This window comes from Leopardus geoffroyi, chromosome B4, assembly GCF_018350155.1.
Source record: "Leopardus geoffroyi isolate Oge1 chromosome B4, O.geoffroyi_Oge1_pat1.0, whole genome shotgun sequence".
Lineage (NCBI taxonomy): Eukaryota > Metazoa > Chordata > Mammalia > Carnivora > Felidae > Leopardus > Leopardus geoffroyi.
The window spans coordinates 99,134,401-99,153,150 of record NC_059341.1 but is presented as its reverse complement, the minus strand read 5'-3'; the positions used below and the strand labels follow the sequence as shown (position 1 = coordinate 99,153,150).

General features: G+C 35.2%; 1 non-coding gene across 1 annotated transcript; it reads left to right on the top strand.

The window, feature by feature from the left end:
• Positions 1–625: 625 nt before the first annotated feature.
• On the top strand, positions 626–807 carry LOC123592371. Its single transcript, XR_006709744.1, has one exon. It is a non-coding gene; the product is annotated as a U2 spliceosomal RNA (small nuclear RNA).
• The last annotated feature ends 17,943 nt before the right edge of the window (positions 808–18,750 follow it).

The following is an 18,750-nucleotide window of genomic DNA, read 5'->3' as shown; positions in this document are numbered from 1 at the left end:
TTATTCTCCATATACACATGAATGTGTTTGAAAATACCTTGTACCAGATAGTCACTGAAATATTATTTGTGATAGCAAAGAAGGAAAAATAAACCTAACTAGCTACCAATAGGGAATCGGTTAATTAAATAGTGATAAATTAGACAATTAAATACTGCCAGACCATTTTTATTATTTTTAATTGAAAAAAAAATGTTTACTTATTTTTAAGGGGGTCGGGCAGAGAGAGAGAGAGGGAGACACAGAATCTGAATCAGGCTCCAGCCTCTGAGCTGTCAGCCCAACGCGGGATTCGAATCCACCAACTGATCATGCCCTGAGCCAGAGTCGGACCCCACCCAGGCCCCCCTGTCTGGCCGTTTTTGAAATGAGGTGACCCATATACATTTCTAAGATATATTTAAGTAAAAAATTTGAGGTTTAAAAAAAGGTATAATGTGGTCCTATTCATATAAACAAAAGATATGTATGTACAGAATATTTATGGAGGATGTAGAATGAACAAACAACCAGTCACACTATCTTTGGGAAAAGGAGCTGTGTTTGGGGATAAACAGTTAAAGCAGGGTGTATTTTCCATTATATTTCTTTTTACAAGGGTTTTTTAAAATTTGCTTACATTTTCATCGCTTCTCGGCCTTTTGGCTAAGATCAAGTGTAAAATTTGCTTACATTTTTATTTATTTTTGAGAGAGAGAGACAGAGTGTGGGTGGGAGAGAGGCAGAGAGAGATGGAGACACAGAATCCAAAGTAGGCTCCAGGCTCTGCACTGTCAGCATAGAGCCCAATGCAGGGCTGGAACCCACGAACCTCGAGATCATGACCTGAGCCGAAGTGAACAATTAACCGACTGACCACCGAGACACCCATCCATTGTATCTTGAGATCAATCTTATTTTTTATTTTTACCACTTAAGTGTGTTATCTACTAACATAAAATAGATGAAAGGAAAGATGATGCACCAGGCATACTTTTGTCATGATCCTGTCACCAAAGTGATAATTATGGATAAATGATTGCGTGACATTGACGTGAGCTTTTCTGATATACTTGAGGGTGATTTTTATATATAAAAGAGCAACCTAGAGTAACTATTTTTGTTTCAAACTAAATACTAAAATTTTTTAAATTAAAAATATATTTCCTTTGTGCCTTAAATTTATTCTACAATTTTTTAATTCTATTTCTAACTTCATTGGATATTAATAATGATTTCTAAGGATGCTTAAGTAATGTTTGCTTCTGTTTCTGAACTTAATCAAACTTTAAACAATGAAATTCTAAATTTATTATATCAGATTTCTTTTCAAAATACTTAAGCTCTCTGGGTAAAAAACATATCCTAAGTATTGGGAATGTAATTACAGCATGATGGCTAGAGTTAATAGTACTTCAGAGCATATTTGAAAGTCGCTACACGAATGGGTCTTTAAAATTCTCATCACAAGGGAAAACTGTGTAACTACGTGTGGTGACAGATGACAATTGGACTTACTGTGGCGATCATTTTCTAACACATATAAACATCAAATCATTATATTGTTATAATGTTCTAAAACTAATATGTGAATGATACCTCGATACAAAAAGAAAACAATCAATAATAGAAGACAAAACACTCTGATAAGTCCAATAGATTAAATATATCACTAATTAAAAATTTAGTAAGGCTTCAATTTAAAGTCACTAGTCTAAATCAATTACTCAATTACTTATTTTGAAATTGTCTCTTAAAAGACTGTCACTCTAATAACCAAACTGTCTTAAACAACGTCAGCCCAAGAATATTAATGACTAGATGAGGTAAAATCTTGAGTAGGTTGGGTATTTATTTTATATGTGCAGAGATGTTAAGCAGTTTGACTCAATTTGTATAACTAGAAAACAGCAAAATTGGATCCAAGTTTATCTTATTCTAATCCTATAACTTTCACACTGTGTTGCCTGTTTTTACCAAATACCAGAGACTGGCAAAAAGGAATTTTATTCACACGTGTGTTTGAAAGTTCAAAGAGTAGAGCTGACTTCAAGTGCAGTTTGATTTGGGTGCTCAAAAGATATCTTCGCCATCCAGTTTCTTCCTCATACTGTCTTGCAGTTTTGTCTCCTTTGTGTTGGCTACATTTTTTTGCTGTAGAAACAAGCTTATATCTTCTCCCATCTAATAAAACGCTGGTGTTTCATTTTTCTGAAATTCTCCAGGAAAGATCTCATCACCTCCTATTCATTTTTCAATATCCATGTCTCTGAAATATAATCACTGGCTAGAAATAAGATATACTAATTCACATAGAGATAAATCAAGGTCAGCTTCTGGGCATGAGAGGTTCTATTTTACCAAATCATGTGGATTGGGAGTGGCAAATAGGCGTATGTACAATAGAATGCTAGGTTTGCAGAAATGCAGGTGAGGAGAGGAAATGTGATTTGGAAAGGGGATTCTGAAGTGAATTCTACCTCTATGCGCCCACTATGTTATTTGAAGACTTTTCAGAATTTCGGAATCACCTATTAAAGCTGAAACATCTGCTTTAAGTTTAATAAGTCATCACCTTTAGTGTGATCTGGGGGAAGGAGAAGAGAGTAGCTTATTTTTCAGCAACATACGTTTTCCAGGGTAAATGACACTGAATTGGCAGATAGCTAGTTTGAAGAATCTTAACTGAGAGAATTGGACAAAGGATGCAGTGAAACTTAGAGTCAGTGACATTTCCCTCAGCAGGTATCAGAGCCCTGGTTAAAACTGCTAGGTATTGGTTGAAGCCTAGGAGACTGTCAATAATACGAGCGAGTTGCTATGCCAGTGTCAGGGGAACTGTCCCACGTAGCTTGTTGTTAAGATGGAGAGTAAGGGCAAGTTTCTTAGCACCAGAATTTTACGAGGCAATGACCCGACTTGGCTGGACACCACCGCAGGAGTCACAGCTAGAGTTGTAACATCATACTTCACTACAAGTGAGAATGTTGGGTTCTAATTTAATTTTATCCTGACTAATGTCAGTATTAGTTCTGATAAAAGTCAGTTCCAGGCAAATGGCTTCAGATTTGAAGAAAGGAGCTTGGAGAAAAAGGACCTGAACGCTTCCATTCAAGATGCCATATATCCTCAGGATTGCTCCCTGGGCCCCTTCACTTAGAACATAGATTTCCTCCTTCCTTCCCCATCCCCCCACCCCAAACACCACCACGTCTTATGCTTTATGTCATGAGGATCTTTTCCATCTTTACTGAGATAAAATTGATAAGAAGCACTGTGTAAGTTGTTTCAAATCATGACATTCTATATTTGACATATTTATGTATTATGAAATGATTGCCACGATAAGGTTAGTTAACACAACTATCACCTCACATAGCTACCTTTGGGTGTGTGTGTGGTGAGAACATTTCAGATTTTCTCTCTTAGCACATTTCAAGTATACAATACAGTATTGTTAAGGATAGTCACCATGCTGCACATTAGATCCTCAGAACTTACATATTATAGCCATACGTTTGTACCCTTTGATCACCATCTCCTCATTTCCTTCACCTTCCAGCCACTGGCAACCACCAATCTAGTCTCAGTTTCTATAAGTCTGCATTTTTTATGTTCCACAGATAAGTGAGGTCACAGAGTATTTTTCTTTCTCTGGCTGACATTTCACTTAGCATAATGCCCTCAAGTTTCATCCATGCTGTTACAAATGGCAGGATTTCCTTCTTTTTTATGTAGCTGAATAATATTTCATTTTTTATATCTATATTTATCTATACATCACATTGTCTTTATCCATTATTCCATCGACACTTAGGTTGTTCCCATGGCTTGGCTATTGTGAATAATGCTGCAGCGCATGTGGGGGTGCAGACATCTCTTCACGATAGTGATTTCATTTGCTTTCAATATATACCCAGAAGTGAGATGACTGGATCACATGGTGGTTCTATTTTTAACTTTTGAGGAAATTCCATATTGTTCTCCATAGTGGCTGTAGCAATTTAAAGTCCTACCAACAGTGCAAAAAGATTCCCTTTTCTCCACATTCTAGCCAACAGTTGTTTTGGGTTTTTTTTTTTTTTTGACAATAGCCATTTTAACAGCAGTGAGGTAATATGTTATTGTGGTTTTGATTTGCTTTTCCCTATTTCTCTGATAGTGATGTTGAGCACCTTTTCATGAACCTTTTGGCCATCTGTATGTCTTCTTTGGAAAAATGTCTATTCAAGTCCTTTGGCTACCCTGAGCGTTTGAATAATCAATTGAATGTATGTTTGTGTTGATGTGTTCTTATGCAAATAACATTTTTAGGGATTAGTGTAGGCAATCACAAATTAACTGAAGAAAATTGATAACAAATAGTTAATTATCAGAGTATTAGAAATGTTAATATGTAACCTAAGTACAAATATACCCTTGGTCACATACAAATTAGTTTAAAAAGCAATTTAGATTCTTCATTCATTATTGACTATAATATGGCTAATATTGACTATAATACGGCTGTCCTTTTTCTGAAAAATCCTGGTCAAATTACAGAGCCTAGACCATCTATCTATTAGGTACATAAAGAAATGATAATAAAAAAAAGAAAAGAAAGAAAAAGAAAAAGATCCACAATGATGGGAAGGGGATATGTCAGAGGGTCACAGGAGCCAACTGAAAGGGCTCCTAATTGCCAAAGCTGAAACAATTAAAAAAAAAAGAACACAGACCTAAGACAAAGCTGCAGCAATATATAGTGGAAAAAGTGTTAGGCTTGTAATTCGGCAGTTCAGTTCTGATCTTAATTCTGCCATGTTGTAGGACATAAATTCTTTACCTCTCAAAGACTAACTTTCAAGATGGTTTACATTAGAAGAGGCCTCTTTTCCCATTGCTCGGGTTCCCATAAAAGGAGTATTTTCCCCTAAATATCCTTAGCCTCTTGCCCTGCCCTTATTTCTTTCAGCGGTGGAATCAATTTTCTTAAAGCTGGATAATTGGCATTAATTCAAGATTCTTGACTGAAGGAGTATAAGCTAGAAATGGTTCTAAATGGGAGGTATTTGGTGCCTTATCCTTTCTTCCCTACTCAGGATCATAGTGGGGCAGCTGAAGCATTTGCTCTTTTGGCAAAATGGTCTCTGGAGATTCACTATTTTTCTTTCTTCTTTATTGAACCTTTGCTAAAAGAACCAGCAGCACACTATGTACAAGCTAAAGATTCTGCCTTCCAAGTCCTGGGAAAGTAAGTTCTTCCAATTTTATAAACGCTAGAAGAGGTGGGGTGAGCAAGCAGTGTATAATTTGGTTGTTCTACACCTAGCCCCAGGGCGTAAGTCGTCCCATTTGGGCTTTACATTCTTTCCCATACTTTTCCCATATAGGAGATGCTTTGAGGAGTTAGTGCTCAATTGGTTCACAACTTAAATGAAGAAAAGGGAGGTGTTATTTGCTGAAGCCCTCCAAACAAACGTCAGCATTTCATAAAGTCAAAATCATTTATGCTCTGGTAGCTTGAAAATAATAAATTATCATGTAAATATAACTTGTTTTCATAGTAAAATTGAAGCTTTGAAACTAACAGCCATATGTATAGTACATTATATAAAAAAATTGAATTGTTACAACTTCTGATACTACTCAAAATAATGAAATTCTCAACTTGTTTAAAGTTTGTAGGAAGCGTGCTTAGCTTTATAGAATGGACTCTTACATATTCCTAATTGCCAATTATTTCCCTCTCTCTGCCCAGTGCACGTTCAATATAAAACTATGCTTTTAATTAACTTCCGCTCAGTAAATAGGTATTCAGATGCACATTTTGTGCTTCAAAACTACAATTAAGGCTGTAGGGTTAGTTTTTGCAACGTTATTCTAATTAAAATACTTTTAGCTGTATTTGGCATGCATTAAAATGTCAAGTAATTGACAGCCCATAAGTGAAAAATTGATCCAATTATCAAGCCAACTAGAACTTTTCTCTTTTTTCAACTGCTAAGATTTATTATGGCTATTAGAATTACAGATGTTTATATGTTTGCTTTTAGTAATTGGAATTCATTTAACTTTGCCATGCCCTCGGTGCTGTTTCTGCTCTTCAGTGGGATAGACAATTCTTCAATCTTTGAAATGTGCCTTTAGAAAACGCTTCCCAAATCTCTCTTCACATGGAGTAGATAATCATGCTTTCATTGGAGTGTAGGGAATAGATTTTTCTTTTCATGTCTCCAGATGGTCCTTTTAGTAATGAATCACAGAGGAACACAGCTTGTCCTAAGATATGGCTTCTCTACATCTTATTTTCTAAATTAATAATATAAATCTTTAACGAATTAATTAATTTAAGACATGCAAATAGAATAAAACAGAAGAAAATATAACAAATGTTAATTTCTAATTGCAGCTAGTTGATTAGCCTCTCCTGCAATGTAATAAAAATATTTAATCGTCTCAATAAAAGTCAACCAAAAAGACCTCTAAAATATCAATTTTGTGTAGACTTGAAAGACATTTTAGAACAATTGTTAATAAATAAAGAAAAAAAGGAGGAGAGCTCATATTCACTCAGTTATTTATATTGTTGGATGAGTACTGTGGGGAAAGCAATATATATTGTTTATCAAGAGTCTTCATTAATAAATATTAACCAATTAGAAAAGGAAGTTAATTCAGAGTTTAGGTTGCAGGTATTAAACCTATTTATATCTAGATCTAAAAACTATAATGGCAATAAATATTAAACTAATATATTTGTTATGGATGCCATAGGCATATTATTCCATTGATAGCATTTTATATAGTATAGAGGAACATCTACATATATCTGAATCCTAAACAAGTCTTCTCTCACCCTAGATCTCATAACAACATTTATCTATTAAAGTAAACACAAGTTTCTCAGCCCAGTACTCAATGCCTTTCATCATCAGATCATACAGCTTCCACCTATCCACCCACTTCCCTGGAATCCTGACACAGGCCACCCAACAATATCCAGCACCTCTTGGCTAATCCCACTTCTTTGTTTTCTTCCTCTGCTCTTTGCTCCCCCAGTAGCCTTCACTCTGCCTATTCAACTGTTCCCAGATCAGGCTCAAAACTTATTTTCTTCAACAACATAGTTTATGAACCTATCCAGAAATTAAATTGTTTCTTATTTTGAATATCACAGTAGTCTTATAGCGTGTACTTCACTTTAAGAAATTTTATAGCCAATTGTCACTATTAGCAGTAGTTATGGTCCATAGAGTCACTGCAAACACTGAATCGTTGTTTCTTGGTAAAATAAAAGTAAAATAAAGAGTGAGGTTTCTCCGAGCCTCTGGTCATAACATTTTCCCTAACTGATCAATGGATAATCTTGTTTTATGTGGGTTTCTGTTTCAAGAAGTATTACTTAATATGTATTGCTGATTCGTTAACATTGAACTCATGGGCAATGGCACTATACCTCATGACTGAATAAAAGTTATTTAACACACCTATGTTCTCATATGGCACATCACAGCCTTCGCAAATTTCAGAACACTAGACACCACTTGAACACTAAGCTTGAGAGCCGTTTTAAACAGCGAAATCACCAAGAAAAAGTACACAAACGTGACAACTGTGGCACTAAATAGAGCATGAAAAGGGCACTTTTTACATTATGAAAGCTGAAACAAGATGTCAGAGCAAAGCTTTATTTGACCTCAGCTGTGAATGTGTGCGTTGGGCAGCTCAGTTTTATTTTTCTACAGTGTGCATGTGTATGTCCAAGAATGGAATGGATCTGGAAGCTCATCAGTGTTGATTTTGGGGTTACAAATAAATTTTAATGAGTAGGTAAACTCATAATAATGAAATTCACAAAGTATGAGGGTAAACTGCCTATTTCTTAGTTGCTTCTACTATTTTATCTTATTTTCAGAAATATATCCTTCCCCCAATACTGATGAAATCCACTGTAGTACCTTTAATAATACTTGCTGAATGGGAGAATAAATTAAATCTTACTTTGACACAAAATTGTATCACAAGCGTGAATATTACTATTCAAATTAATTTGAATATGTAATCTCTGGCCTTATCTCGAAACATGGATTTAAAGGTCTCTGAGTATAATTTATTTAGAACTTAAAATGTAAATATAAAGGACTAAGCCTAGTTATATCAAGTGATAACTTTAGAGGTAAATATAATGACAGAGAAATATTATATCAGTCTTGATAATATAATTCTGAAATAGCTCTCATGACAGAGACTACAGGCAACTATACCAATAAAGAGGCTACTGAATGATCTAGATTTGAAATGATAGGTGGGGAAGTTGGAATAGGGCAGCTGCAATATAAAAATAGGGGTGATTTAAGAGAAAAAAATTTTAATGCTTATTTATTTTTGAGAAAGAGAGAGACAGAGTGTGAGCAGCGGAGGGGCAGGGGGAGAGGGGACACAGAATCCGAAGCAGGCTCCAGGCTCTGAGCTGTCAGCACAGGGCCGAACACGGAGCTCAAACTCAGGGACACGAGATCATGACCTGAGCTGAAGTCGGGCGGACGCTTAACCTCAGGCGCCTCTTAAGAGAAATATTTTTAAAGAATTTGACGCCTTCTCATATGACAATTGTTTTTAGCGATCAATCAAAAATTAAAATAATTTCTATTCCAGTCTATGTATAGCATGTGATAGAATTTAAAAGAAGTAGAATAAAATATTGCCCTGCAAATACAGAAAAAGAAAATGAACCAGGACACCAAAAAAGAGTAACAACAAAGCTGACATTTGTTACTAGTGAAAAGTCAGGATAATATTTAATATGTGTGATTCCCATTCTAAAAAATCAGAAAATTTAGGTTTCCCTCAAGGAAAATGAATCACATTCAAAATGGTTTTTTAAGCATCTTGCTGAATTCTTTAAATTTCTACTTATAACTATGTCCTTGGGGAGTATAAATGGAACTAGCAGATGTTAGTAAAAATGACTATGACTTAACAAGCTTCTCAAACAAACAACAACAAAAAACACAAAGTTTCTGAGTCCATAATAATTGCTTATTTGCGTGAAAAAGATTCTTAATCACACATGCCTCATCTTCTCATCTATTTCTCAACTAAAATGATCCTTCACAGACTGCTCAACATTCAAGATGCTGCCAAATTGAAAACGGAAGTGCTTTTGCTTTAATTTTCCCATGATTTGTGCTTTTTTTTGTCCCTGACAAAATCCAGTGGATAATTGTAATGAACCTGGATTTTTTTTTTAAAGTTCCATCATGCTACATTCAAATTTGGCAAAAAATACTATCTCGTTTTCTGTTTCATTTAATGCATGTGTTCAGATTGTTCACCAAGAGGATTCGTTGCTTCATTTAGGTGATTAATATGTAACACAATCAAATGACCTCAGTGGAATATTCCCAATCATCAACATTATGCTGAAATTAGCAATAGCTGGTTTATTTTATGACAGGTATAAAAAGGAAGCTGATCTTGTTTTTCAATTGCTTCTCTCTCCATCGGGAGGAGCCATTGCCCTTCAAGAAGAGAAAGCATGGTTACAGAGAAAGTTTTATCTTTGCTTCTATTTTCATCTGGTATCAGGACTTTGTGGCGTGGGATTAAAATTCATTCTAGGAAACAGGTGTTGCAATAATATCTTTATTATGACTACCTCCGTTCATAACAAAAAACTCTACAAAGCAGTCCCTTTTCAATGGAGGATGAATCTGTGCCTGACTCAATGTGTCGTACAATACTAGAGAATTTAATTCTTTCGGAAATAAAAGAGTTACATGGAATTAAATGTTGTTTTGTTTTCAGAATAACAAATAAAATGTTCATTGTAAAGTCATAGGACAAATTGTGCTCAATTTGTATGTAACTCTTTTTCAATTTTCAGATATTTCTTCACCTCTCTCTATATATTTGTGCATTAAATAAGCTCTTCTGAAGATGAACTTTAAAAATGGCCTCTAAATATTAGGTTGGCTGCAACACTTATGCTGAAAACCTTGAAAACTTTGAGGATCAATCCTATATTTACTGAAAGTGCAAAATGTAAAAGAACTAAATGTAGTTTGAAGGACCAAAATATACAATGAGAAATTGAGCTTTGTGTCTGATATGCTTACTTAGGAAATGATCTTTTGATCTTTTTTCTGAGAAACTATTAAGGAAAACATGATGCAAAGGGGTAGGCAATGGTGCATAAAGCATCAACACCAAACAGAGTCATTACAGGATAAAAAGTTTAAAATAAATTCAATATGCAAACATTAAAATACTCAGACCCAATTTCTCTTGGGAATTTCAAAGCATAATCCTTTGTCAAAGGAGTAGACTTCCGGTTGTTTAACTGGAGCAGCAGGTATAACAAAATAAAATTCACTGTCAGTGATCTGCCTTGAAATTTTCATCACTACAATTTAAAACACAGAAACGACAAATAAATAAATAAATTAATTAAATAAATAAAGCAAAGAAACAACAAAAAATCCTCATCTCTAAAATTCATCCAACTTCTTTTTTTAATTCATCTCATTTCTAATTTAATAACTCATAATAGATAACATTTATGCAGGGGCTATCATGTGCTACTTTATTAGGCTCTTTATATTCATTATTCCCTTTAATTCCTTGAAGAAACCAATGAGGTAGGCATTATGATTTTTATTTTATAGGCTTCAGGATTCTAGGTTCAGAGAGCACAAACAATTTGAATAGAGGTACATGAAATTTTCAAATCTAGGTCTCTATCACTTCAAAGTCTGGATTCTAGCCACTTGAAAACATTCCTCCAATTAACAAAATCCAATCTTCCATTCTCAGAGCTCATATTAATTAACCTTTCAGGGGAATTTCACACAGTTGATCGCTCCCCTTGGATACATTTTCTGCACTTGGCTTCCAGACCACGGCAGTCTTCGATTTTTATTCCTACCTTACTGATCTCCAGCAAGTCAAGGCTTTTGTTGGCTGTATTCACTACTAGATCCTTAGCACATGGAACAGAATGTATAGAGCACATAAGTAGGAACAAAGATTTTTCTGAAATAAAAGTACTTTTAATTTGTAGAAAATAATGAAAATACATTTAACCCTTAAATATGTAAATATTAAGTAACAAAATATATTAGTGAACCTTGAAAATATATAATCTTTATGCTTTTGTCTTCCTTACAGAAAAGTTTACTTAGAAAGGTGATTTTAAATTTTAAACATTGTTTACTGAATACACATAGAGATGATGCTAACAGAAAGCTATAGAAATAGACTTCTCGATATATATTTTTCTCTAGAAGAAAATATTCCTTTACTCATTAATATCTACTGGAAAACTACTCTTCTAGGTTCTATGGCTACAGCATGGGTTAGCATTGGTAAGGCTGTTTTGGATTGGGAAGTCAGGAAAGAAATCCATCAAGAGATTTCTTCATGGCATTCAATCTATGATGATAAAGGATGATCAGTCCATTATTTGAACAAAGACCCAAATGATGGAAAGGTGAGTGCCATGGGAGTAACTGGGAACAAGTGTTCCAGGGAACATCAAATGTGAAAGCTCTGATAAGATTTACTGTAAATATACTAAAGGTGGAAAGGAGAAAGAGTAATCAACTGCCTGAGCAGAGAATTGAGGTCATAGGACAAACAGGTGCTCCAAAAATTGTAGGCACAGAGGTGGATACCTAAAAAGAAGCCCAGGAGCATGAACTCTGCTAGACCCGGTACTGGGGTAGTAAAACTTAAGTCGTAATTGACAAATTGCTGGAAGCTCAGCGTGGAGAACCTGAGAGTTAAAAACTCCAAAGGAATCCAGTCATGGGGGGGGGGGGGGAGGTCCCTACATTTTCATGAGTTTTATCTCTAGGTATCTTACTAGAAAAATAAAAACAAAATTTCTCTCATGCTTCCAGAATAGGAAAGTAACTGTTTTGAAATGCATCCATAGTATTGTATTTTTAGCAAGGCCTTAACCAGCACAGGCTCATTAAAAGACAGACTTGATGGACTATGGAACACTTTTCTTTCCCATACAGCTTATGATCACATCAATAGGGCTCCTGTATAATTACAGAGGATTACAACTGAAAGAACTGCATATCTCAGACCTTATTTAAGGATCTCTAGAGAAATCCAAAGAGACAAAAACAAGAGGAAACTTTACCTTCAGACACTACCGTTACAGACAACAGTATGCACAGCCTAACCCCTTGCCAGATAAACATAAAACCCCATACTAAAGGCCTATTTACTTCAGTTCTTTTTACCCAGTTCATCATGTCCCGCTTTCAAAAAATTCACAATTAATGCTAAGAGACAAAATAGCTGCATTTAAAAATCACAGTTTGATGGGGCGCCTGGGTGGCGCAGTCGGTTAAGCGTCCGACTTCAGCCAGGTCAGGATCTCGCGGTCCGTGGGTTCGAGCCCCGCATCAGGCTCTGGGCTGATGGCTCAGAGCCTGGAGCCTGTTTCCGATTCTGTGTCTCCCTCTCTCTCTGCCCCTCCCCCGTTCATGCTCTGTCTCTCTCTGTCCCAAAAATAAATAAACGTTGAAAAAAAATTAAAAAAAAAAATAAAAAACACAGTTTGGGGGCACCTGGGTGGCTCAGTCGGTTGAGCATCTGACTTCAGCTCAGGTCATGATCTCACAGTTCGTGGGTTCGTGCCCCACATCAGTCTCTGTGTTGACAACTCAGAGCCTGGAACCTGCTTCGGATTCTGTGTCTCCCTTTCTCTCTGCCCCTCCCCTGTTTGCACTCTGTCTCTCTCTCTCTCTCAAAAATAAATAAACATTAAAAAATTTTTTAAAAATAAAAAATAAATAACAAATAAAAAACACAGTCCGAAGAGATAGATCAAGCATCAGAACAAGATCTAGATACAGCAGATATGGCAGAAATTTCTAGCAGAACTAGTCCTCTAATTAATTATCAGAACAGGAATCTAAAACAACTATGATTAAATATGCTAAGGGCTAAAATAGAAAAAGTGGAAGATATGTAAAAGCAGATGGGTAATATAAGCAGAGAGATGGAATCAAAAGGAAATACTTGAGGGGTGCCTGGATGGCCCAGTGAGCCTCCAACTCAATTTCAGCTCAAGTCATGATCTCATGGTTTGTGAAATCGAGCTCCCTGTCAGGCTCTGTGCTGACAGTGAAGAGCCTACTTGGGCTTCTCTCTCTCTCTCTCTCTGTCTCTCTGCTCCTCTTTCGCTCATGCATGTGCATACTCCCTCTCTCAATAATAAATAAATAAACAAAAATAAAAGGAAAGGTTGGAAATAAAAAATACTGTACAAGAAATGAAGAATGTCTTTGATAGGCTCATCAACAAATTGACACAGTTGAAAAATAAATTGGGGCGCCTGGGTGGCTCAGTCGTTTAAGCGTCCGACTTTGGCTCAGGTCATGATCTCACGGTCCGTGAGTTCGAACCCCGCGTCGTCTCTGTGCTGACAGCTCTGAGCCTGGAGCCTGTTTCAGATTCTGTGTCTCCCTCTCTCTGACCCTCCCTCATTCATGCTCTGTCTCTCTCTGTCTCAAAAATAAATAAACGTTAAAAAAATTTAAAAAAAGAAAAACAAATTTAGCTATTAAAGAAATGTCAACAGAAATGTCTAAAATAGAAATGTGAACAGGAAAAAAAAAGGTGAAAAAGATGGAACAGAGTATCCAAGAGGTGTGGGACACTTATAAAATGTAAACCATATGTAAAATGAGAATTACAGAAGATAAAGGGGAGAAAATAACAAAGGAAATGTTCAAAGTAACAATGGCAACGAATTTTCTGAAACTAAGGACAGACACCAAAACACAGATCTCAGAACCTGAGAAAACACCAAGCAAGATAAATACTAAAATGTCTTCACTTGGGCAGACATAATCACACTGGAGAAAAAAATCACAGAGAAAGTTGTGAAAGAAATTGGGGGAGAGGGGAACAGAGAAAAAAGGATGAGAATGAAATCGAACATTTCTTTAAAGGAGAGTGCTGGAAAAGGAAAAATAAAATCAGATCATGTATTTTTTCATCTTAATTGATTTAACAAGAAATGGTTTGCTTAAAATAATAATAGCAATAGCGTATTCAGTGAATTCAGCCTATGGATAAGTGAAATGAATTACAGTAATGCTATAATGGCAGAAAGAGAGGAATTTAGGATACTGTGGTATAAAGTATTTGTACTGCATGTGCACTGGTACAATGGGTTTTGAAAGCTGACTTTGTTTAATATAAACGTATTTGGTGAACTAAAGGACGATCATTAAAAAAGTAAAAAAGAAAAAAATGTGAAGCTGATATGACAAAAAGGAGAGAAAAAGAGAAAATATGAGGTGGGAAAATTATAAGGGACCAAGAAAGGCATTACACAATGAAAAAGGGGTCATTTCTCAAGAAGACATACCAGTCCTTAAATGGGTGCATGGCAAACGGTAGATTGTCAAAGTACATGAGGCAAAAATCAATAGAATTGTGAGGGATCAATCCACTATTATGGTTGGAGACTTCAAGAGATCTCTATTAATAATTGACATATGCAGCAGGCAGAAAATAGGTAAGGATATATTTTAATGGAACAGTACCACCAATCACGTGGATCTAATTGACATTTATTAAATACTTGATCTCACAAAAGCAGAATACAATCTTCTCGAGCTCATGCAGAACATTCACCAAGAATAGGCTGTATTCTGGGCCATAAGACTTTACACAATTTTACAAGAGTAAAGATAATTTTTTAAAAAATAGAAATAAATAGAAAAAAATTTAAAAAATAGAAATTAAAAAGAAGCCAAACAAATTACACTCTCCATGGAATTAAACTAGAAATCAGTAACCAAAAGCTAGCTAGAAAACCCCCAAATTCTCAGAGATTAAACAACACAGTTGTAAATAACACATGGGTCAAAGAAATCTTAAGAGAAACTTAAAAATATTTTGAACTAAATGAGAAAAGAATACAACTTCTCAAAATTTCTGAGACGCAGCAAAAAAAAAGTGTTTAGAGGGAAATTTATAGCATTTCACACACGTATTAGAAAAGAAGAAAGATTTGAAGTCAGTAATATAAACTTCCATCTAGAAAGAAGAAATCACAAAGGAATATTTTTTGACAGAAAAGAAACTAACTACCCAGAATCTAGATCAGTGAATTTTGGATATTTAGTTCTTAGGTAATATCCTGGGATTAATAATCTTATATGTATATTGTAGAACACATATTTGATTATTTACCAAGACTACTTGCACAGAAGTAGAAGTGTTAGATCCAAGCATGGGTTTACATATAAGGCTAATACTACAAATGGCTACTAAGAATTCAGGAAATAACACTGGTATTGTATAAGGATGCCAAATTTCTTACACTCATGTTAAAACCAAACACTTTTAAGCTTATTTTTGGTTGCCAATTAGAGAAGCAAATACACTGTATCATAAATTTTTATTTTTCTATTGACTAAGTAAATCTAATTATGGATTCAATATATGCTGGAAGTACCAATCTAAGCTTCTAGAATAAAATTTAAAGTCTAAATCAGTGCCACTCAATATATAGTTCACGGACCAGATTAGCAACATGAGCATGGTTTGGGAGCTTGGGAGAAATGCAAATTCATGGCCTCCACTCCATAGCTCTGAATTCAGACTCTCTGGGGGAAAGACTAAGAATCAGTGTTTCAATGATTTTCATATTCATTCATCTTTGAGAAACATCCTTTTGCACCTTGTACCACCAGCCATCCTAAGTCTTATACTTAAAAGCTTGCTCTGAACTTTGCATGCCTTTTCTCCTCTGTCTTGTAGAACCTAGGGTCATAGAGTATGTTTCTGACATCCAGATGATTTCTATTTCTTTCTAGGCTCTTGTTCCACCCCACATGCTAGACCATACGTTAACTTTACTTCTTTTCTATGTCAAATGTTCCGTCAGGGCATGTCAGGGTATAATTATGTTTTTACTAGCTGTATGGAAATCTGTCAATACGTCCATTTATATTTTAGTTTTCTGGTCAGTTTTCTTAATTTGTGCCTTTGTATGTAATCATTTTAAATGCTCAGTTTTCTGTATAAGTTATACCTAACATACTTAAATAGATTCTTAGACTCTATTCTTTACATGTGTTTTACTTTCCCTAAATGATATACTTTGTCATTACATATTTACCACTATTTAGTATTTAAATAGATTTTTCCCTAGGGGCACCTGGGTGGCTCAGTCAGTTGGGCGTCCAACTTCGGCTTAGGTCATGATCTCACGGTTTGTGAATTCAAACCCCTCATTGGGCACTGTGCTGATAGCCCAGAGCCTGGAGCCTGCTTTGGATTCTTTGTCTCCCTCTCTCCCTGCCCCTCCCCCACTTGTGCTCTGTCTCTCTCTCTCAGATATAAGTAAATGTAAAAACAAAAAAAAAATTAAATAGATTTTTCTCTCTTGCTCTGTCTCTCAAAAATAAATAAATGTAAAAAAATTTAAATCGATTTTTCTCTTATTTCTCGTGCAAATTATGGTTTTCAGTTTGATGTTTTCTATTAATTGTTCATTTCATTTATCCCCCTTTGCATCTCTGTTATATTAAAACTGTTTATAGCAGTTTGTTCCTTTATATCAGAATGCTTTTCATCAATTTACATGTTCAGATTCATCATTTTTATTTTGCACTTGATTATTTCTATAGGTCCTTTTTAGTTTTTAATAATCATTTTTAAAATGACAAAAGAAAAATCTTTTACAAATGCCCAAATAAGAAGTTCGCAATTTCTCATTATTGTATTGTAACTTTCTGAATAGTTGTTATAAATGGCAGTTAAAATGAATATTATCAATTCTCAACAGGAGCCTAAAAGATGTCTTTAGCCACTTCAATGCCAATGGATGTGAAAGAGAAAGAGTGGGAGAGACAGTGCTCTTAACCAATAGCAATTAAAATATCTTACTTTTGCAAGTTTTACAAAAATACTTGGTCATGTGAATACATTGATAGGGACCCTCCCATTTTTCTAGAAGGTGACGGTGCAAGTGAACCCAGGATTTTAAGCTTCAGTTGCAATTGGAATTGCAATTCCAATTTCAGTCAAGAATGTTTAATTTCCCTGATTGTGTTACTATTTTATTGTTTTTCCCTTAGATTCTTTGCAGGTTCAAAAACTCTATGTAAGATATTTCTATGTGCTTACTTTATATGAATATTACAGAAAAGAACTACCAGAGACACACCTCTCTGCCTCCCTCCCTCTTTCTGTCTTTGTCTCTCTAAGGAATTTTCCTATACAATTAGAAATTAAAATTCCTCAGTGACTATAGGCTTTAATTCTGTAGTTTAGATGAGAGGAGATAAAATTAGCTCTACTAATACCCAAATTCATATGGAAATAAATTTCAAGGGTGCCTGGGTGGCTCAGTCTGTTGAGTGACCCTTGATTTCAGCTCAGATCTTGATCCCAGGGTCTTGACATAAGCCCCGCATCAGGCTCCGTGATGAGGGTGAGCCTGCTTAAGAGTTTTCCTGTCTCTCCCTCTACACCTCTCCCCTACTCACGTGCGTGTGTGTTCTCTCTCTCAAAATAAAATAAAATAAAATAAAATAAAATAAAATAAACTTCATAATGAAAGAATTATGTCATTGATGTTGATGTGGCTGTTTTGGAAACAAATGTCTCTAAAAGCCCTTTATGACCTACCTGGTCCTGTTTCCTCCTCTACCACTATTACATTTATCTGTCTTTCTATTTCTTTTTCTCTCTAATATCTAGTTGGGTTATTACTGGAGATTTTCTTAGATGGCAAAGAATTATGGGATGATTGCACTAAATAAATATATGCAGCTTATTATAAAAGTCTCTATACAATAAACTATTAAGAGTGCAATGCTGGCATTATTCTTCAGTCCTTAGCTAAATTTAGTGTCAACTCTTAATGCTATGCTGGCTTTCAATATGCATTCAAAATGTTGAAGATAAATAATTCTGACTGAAACCCTCAAGTGCTCTGCTCTAAGAAAGAATCTGAAGCCGTTCCTATATCCTTATATTTCTTGAAAAAGAGGTATCCTGTTTTCTGTTCACAGGTAATACCCCTGCTTATGTTGTGGATCTGATGTCTCATCATTACTTTGAGACCTTATTTCCTGTTAGTAGTCTCTCTTTTTTTCTCTCTGTGGTTTCATCATCTGTAAAGCCTAAAGGCATATTCAAGTTAACCCCAGTTCAAAACTAGGAGAAGGAGGAGGAAGGAAGGTGGAAGAGAAGAGGAGGAGGGGGATTAGGAGGCAAAGAAGGGAAAAAGGAGAAAGGACCAAACGTCTAGGTTTCATTACCTTTACGTACCACTGATTCTTGATATCTTCTCATAGCCATTACTTGACAATGTTGTTTACACATTAATTGACAAACTCAATAGGTGCTTTACCTTTATTTCATTTTGTTTCTGTGTCAGTTGCACTCTTGGGCACTGATTCACTTGGAAAAAATCTCTCTTCCATTGGCTTTAGACATGCTATTTTCCCATGTTTCTCTTTTTTTTATTTTTCCTTTTCATTTTCTTTAGAGTTCTTTCCATTAGTTGCATACCCTGCTATGTCATGTTTTAGAATTCTGCCTTTTTCCCCTTGTTATGCACACTACACAGTTGATCTAATCTTTTTATTATTTAAGTATAATTAGTATATAATATCTTATTAGTTTCAGGTATACATCATAGTGATTCATTTTTTGTATGTTACAAAATAATCCCCATGATAAGTCTGGCTACCATCTGTCACTCTCAACATCTTAATAAATATCTGGATAGACTTAAAA